The sequence below is a fragment of the Prionailurus viverrinus genome, chromosome D4 (assembly GCF_022837055.1).
Source record: "Prionailurus viverrinus isolate Anna chromosome D4, UM_Priviv_1.0, whole genome shotgun sequence".
Taxonomy (NCBI): domain Eukaryota; kingdom Metazoa; phylum Chordata; class Mammalia; order Carnivora; family Felidae; genus Prionailurus; species Prionailurus viverrinus.
Window position 1 is genome coordinate 62,899,476 of NC_062573.1, and position 6,053 is coordinate 62,905,528.

The window sequence follows — 6,053 nt, forward strand, 5'->3', positions numbered from 1 at the left end:
ATTCCCTTGATAACTGAAATAAGTGTCAAAACATCATTTAAAACTACTGAATGCTACATGTGTAGTTTCCCAAAAGGAGAAATTAGGCTGTATTGCCACATGGGTGTTACTTAAGCATCCCCCTTGGGTATTTTAAGTATGGGTGATTGATGTGGAGTTGTTTAGGGTAGTACAACCTTCTGTTGAAATGAGCCCTTCCCCTACAGAAAAATTAACAGGTGCTACTTAGTCAAATTGTTAGTCTTACTGGAGGAGGACATCCCTGGAGAACACTGGCTTTCAGAGCACTCATTGGTCATTCAAAAGTTACTCCTGGATTATTAGTGTGAAAGGGTTTTAACTTTTGCCTTTTACAAAGAATTCTGACCTCGAACCTATAAACCTACCAAAAAATTAAATAGATGAGAGAATATCTGCCATTGGAAAGTTGGATGTGCCACTTGGGAAGGGAGAGGTCTTTTGTGTTGCCACATATTTGTAAATGGTGTTGGAATATGGGCTAGAAATTGAGTTAGGTTGAGAAATTTATCTGAAGTAAACATGAAGCTTAAAATTCCCTTAAATGGAACGTTGAACCAATTTTATAAGAAGTGACTAGTACATACGCTGATTTGTTAAAGCTTTAAAAATTTAAACATGAGATTCCTAAAATGTTTTCAACTTAACATTTTGAGAGTTACTACCAAAATGCCAACAAACGTTGGAAATCATGTAGCTTGCACCAAAGTTTTTCAGGAATGAAGGTTTTAAAACCTTTCCCTGCCATTCAAATTTTGCCTTTTTTTTTTTTTTTTTTTTTTTTTATTTTTGGGACAGAGAGAGACAGAGCATGAACGGGGGAGGGGCAGAGAGAGAGGGAGACACAGAATCGGAAACAGGCTCCAGGCTCTGAGCCATCAGCCCAGAGCCCGACGCGGGGCTCGAACTCACGGACCGCGAGATCGTGACCTGGCTGAAGTCGGACGCCTAACCGACTGCGCCACCCAGGCGCCCCAAATTTTGCCTTTAAAATGAGACTGTAATGTAAAATATTTCAATTTTGTTGAACGATCTAGTAGTTACTTCTAAATCTTTGATCAAACTACTGGAATGCTTAGAGACTGAAGAGGGAAATGAACATGGCAATATTTCTCTTAATCATTTTAGTGGTTTGTTTACAGTGTCTTCTGTTTGTGCTCAAAATGGAATCACTGTTCCACAAACAAATCGAATGTGAAGCTTGCTACTAAAGGGACATTTTGAATTTTCTCTCACAGGCCAATGAAAATGTTTTTGTTGACAAAGTAGGATTTTAAGTGTTTAATGCTTTTTTTGGATTTTGGATTTTTTTTGGAAAGGGATTCAGTCTTGATGGCTAAATGTAAATTAAATCCATTATAAATATTTTGCATCTCCTATTAACAAGGTTTGCCTGTTGCTGGCAAGTTAGAGATGACATGAACTGTTTCATGGAGGCACTGAACTTACAAAAAGCTTAATCAGTATTTCTCAAACTGTTCCTAGGACTACCTTTAAAATCGCCAATGGTGCTGGTTAAAAATATTTAGACCCCCACACCTCAGTTCCACTGAGTCACAATCTCCAGAGAGAGGTACCAGGAATCTGCATATTTAACAAACTGAACAGTTTAAAGACCAGTGTAATACAGCAATATATAGTAATGTTTCCATACCTTTTCATTAACTGTATTTAGTTTCCAACGTATACAGGTACAGCGGTGGGCCCTAAGGATGCAGTGGTTAGAAACCATTTTTTTGGAGAGACAGTTCAGTAACCATCTAGTAGGGGGAAAAAAAAAAATGTGCTTAGGAAAGCAGAAACTAATGTGTGTTTGTACATATAGGTGTACACATTCACAAGCAGATTGGACACACTGTAGAATTAAAATTAGAGAAATCCCATTGTGTTAGCCCAAAATTCTATCCCTTTCGCCTCTTAGCAGATGCCACTTGTGTACACAGCTGGCCATCATTTGCCCAAACCAGGCTTCAGCACTTCCAGTCAGGGAAGAAATCCGACCTCAGGGAAAAAAAGAATACCTAGAAAACTAAACATTTCACATCTGTCTGTATTTAAAATGGGGAGCTAATTTGAGTCAAGGACATTGGAAAATCTAAGATGTAAATGCTTTGTAGGCTTGGGTTCCCATTTGCCAAATGAGTAACAGGCACTAGCAACAAGCTTGTGGTTAACTGATAGACCAGCTCTCCTGTGACCTCAAACTTTCCTAGTCTTCACCTCATTTTCTGCCCAGAATCTGTGCTCCTCCCACTGCCCCCTGCTCCCCCAAACTCAGACCTGTAACCCCCACACCTGTAGTTATGAGAGAAAAAGTATGTCACCAGAACTATAAACCTTCCAGAATCCTTTCAGAAATATTTTCTTTCAGTCATCCTATCTCCCTTTTCCCCCTTCTTCCTTGAAGTCCTCCTATCATTAAGGAATAGGCCTCCTGGAAGGGAAGGGCCAGTTCACTTAGAACAAAAGTGTCTGTGGGGTCGGGCCAAGGCCGGCGGCGGGGGGGTGGGGGGGGGGTGGGGGGGGGAGCGTGGCATATGACAGCTGTTCATCAGAGCAAAAGTCATTTAGATAGTAAAGAGAGATTAGGCAGGAACAGAATAGAAAGTACCAGCTAGGTCCTTCAGAAACCTCCCTAGGGTTCATCCAGTAGAGGATGATTAGTGGAAGCAGGAACTCCAGGTAGGTTGACTAGGAAGCTGAAAGAGAAGGCTTAAACCTCACTATTTGGAGCCCTGCAAAGTGTCCCCATGACTACATGGGCTTGTAAAGCAGAGCAGAAATTGAGGCAATCATGTTTTGGGACAGAAACCCTGAGATTTGCACACACACTCCACAGTATTCCCTTTGATGCCCATATGGCATAAGAGGGACACCAGTTGAGTGCTAATGGGCTTGCCATGGGGTCATCACAGTGAAGAGGAAGGTTACTGCATATCAGAGGCTGTAAGGAAGATAGCCTGGTCAGGGGGTGGATGGAGACAGCAGAATTTCAAAGGTTTGTCAATATTCATGATGAAAGCCAAAATGAGATCAAGTTAGTCAAGAAGAAAGCTAGGCCGAGTGCTGAGAAACCAGCTAAGACTAGCTTCGGTCCATTCAGTGGTAACTGAAGTCAGCCACCAGAAGATCCCAAACAAACCTACACCTCAGCTTGAGCAGAGACCACTTGATGCTAAAGGCTCTTTACTCCTATTATCAGAACACCTTATACCCTTGGCACCCAGAAGACCTCTGGAGGTCTTGGAAAGGTAGAGGTAAAAGACTGTTTAGAAAAAAAAAAAAAAAAAAAAATCCCTAATAAGGGGTGTGACCTTTAACTGAATAATTATTTCCCTTAAATTAGACCATATAAAACTGGAAAAGACCTCAACTTGCATTTAATTTAGCAAGTTTATGTGGTTTTTTTCTACCATCAATGGGAATGGGAACGTATAGAGAAAGAGGGCATATGGGAATTTGAGAGACCTAGAAGTCAAGAGGTAAAAGGCAAGAAAAGTAAGGCAAATACAATCAAACCATAAGTTCTGGTGGAGGTAGCCTCAGTTGGGTTGGAGCCTTCATCTGGTAGATCAGGTAGCTTTATCTAGATTATTGATTCATACCTGTGTTTCAAACTGGCACCAATTTTGTGTACAATTCAGCCTCCAGAACTCTGTGGGATCAAGCTGACACTAATCTCCAGTTGCGACCAAATCATGGCTTCACTCATGATTCCTTTGCTTGCTTCCCTGGCTTCCTTTCACCTGAGAACATTCCTCCAGTGAGTCACTGGCACAAGAATTCCTGACCAGGGCTCTGCTTCTAGGGACTTGATCTAAGACAGTTGAGCTGGAGCAAGAGCAGAAATTTACACGACCGAGACATCCCTGACATAGATTTTGATGCAGTAAGTAATGAGACATTGAGTTCTCTCCTTCTCTGGAAGGGATGAGAATTTTTTATAAAGAGTAACTGCATTTTGCTAGCAGTGTTTTTGAAAGTATACATATGCAATTATTTGGATACTGAATAGCCATAGGAATGAATTATAATGTACCTTTTTGTTAAACAACACAGCTTCACTTTGACCTTTCTAATAGGACCCAGCTTTGCTTTTGGAGGTTTCTCTCTCAGCTGTTTATATCCTGGTCCTTGGGAGAGTCCTTATCACACCAAGAGAGTAGGCATTTTACCAAGGCTTGCCTGACCTGGGAATTTAAATCTTGAGCAGAATGATTGATTGCAAGCCAAGTTACAATGATCATGGTGAGTTTTCTCAGCAGCACTAGTAGAAGAAAACTTTGGGCAGTTTCTCAAACTGGTTCCCCAGCCTCCCCTTCTTCTATCCTTCACTTCTTCTTTCTCATAACTTTTCAAAACATTCTTTTTGCTTAAATTAATTAGACAGTTGCTGTTACATGCAGCCCATCAGTCAAAGAGGCTTATCTTGTGCAGGCAGCACTGCTAATTTCGGGGGGGTGGGGGTGGCAATAAAAAGCACGGGTCTCAGCTGCCACTGCTGCCAACCAATGTCACTTGGGTCTTCACAGTTATGCCATCTGGGGCATAAATCAATCATTGCCAGGCTCTCTCAAGGCTGCCACTGAACATTCAGTGCAATAACTTGCCTCAAGTTTCTGGCTTTTTCCTCCCCTTTCAGACTTGAATCAAATGCCATATGTCACAGAGAAGGGAACTGACTTCTGGAGCAGCTACCAAAGGGGCTGGATGATGCGATCTGGAATGAAAGAGGAGTCAACTCTGGAGGAGAGAACTCTGACCAAAGGGAAATAAGAGCAAGGAGAGAGATGCACCACCGGGTGATCTGTGGCCTCCAGCCGACTCGCCCAGTGGATCAGATGCCTAGTGGACTGCCCCAGGCATGTGGTCAGTTTTGCCCCAGCCACTAAGCTGCTGTACTCAGTGTTTTTAGAGATACAAGAAGAATTATTAGAGTACAATTGGAATTGGCACTAGTGTTCTTGAAATGAGCCACAGGCCATCAGCCTCTGCTAAGATTAATAACAACACAGAAAATCTTGTGTGGAAATTGTCAGTTGTTCCAGACAACTACAAAATTATTTCTGTGCAAAGAGGCATGTCAAGGCCAGTTCACTGCTGTCCTCTTAAACCTGATTGGTCAGAGAGGTGTGCTACCTACGAGATGACAGGAGCTTGGTTAGCTAAGGCAGCAAAAGAAGCCTAAAAGTTTAGGAATGTGAATATTGCCTATCCTAAGCTTGGGAGTTATGCGAACATTCCAGATCCAAGCCCATGGAACCTCCTATGTACATCGCTGCCCCAACGAGACCATGCACAGAGTAGAGTTTGCCTTGATTTCTGATGTCCAGGGAGCAGTGCTGGTTTGCTACGTGCCCTCAAACTTCCTATCCAGGCTGGTGGATGTTTCCTAGTTTGGTGTGATTTCCACATCCAACACCCTTGTGTGTTTCAGCATCTGTGTCATAGGCTTGGTCCTGGAGTGATTAAGAACAGCCGTGGAGAAGTTCAGCTCCATCAAAGCACAAATGATTTATGATATTATTGATAAGTCTCAAGGATTCTATGTATATCCAGTGGATCCCAGAATAGAAGCAAGATGAATATTCCATTCTGCATTGGCAATGCCAAAGGAGACGATGCTTTAGGAAAAAAAGATTACTCACTAAAGCTCTTGAACTCAATGTGATCTCCTTGAAAGGGTGTGGGTCTGTGGGAGGCATCCAGCCTCTCTGTATAATGCTGACAGGAAAGAAGATGTTCAGAACCTGGCAGCCTTCATGAAAAATGCTTTGGAGATGCATCAGCTATGAACACATTTTATTTTTCACTATTAACAGTTAATAGGTTTAATTACTTAATAAGTTTATCTCAGATATACATTTCTAACCACATGATAGTATTGTAATTGTGAGGACAGCTTCAACAGTAAGTTCATATTCCAACATAAGTTTTTGTTGAAAATGATAATCAAAAGGAAAATGACTGGGGCGCCTGGGTGGCGCAGTCGGTTAAGCGTCCGACTTCAGCCAGGTCACGATCTCGCGGTCGGC

At 42.1% G+C, this 6,053-nt stretch overlaps 1 pseudogene; it reads left to right on the top strand.

Annotated features, from left to right (window-relative positions):
- Window positions 1–2,907: 2,907 nt before the first annotated feature.
- Window positions 2,908–5,813, top strand: LOC125149883 (phosphoserine aminotransferase-like; annotated as a pseudogene).
- The last annotated feature ends 240 nt before the right edge of the window (window positions 5,814–6,053 follow it).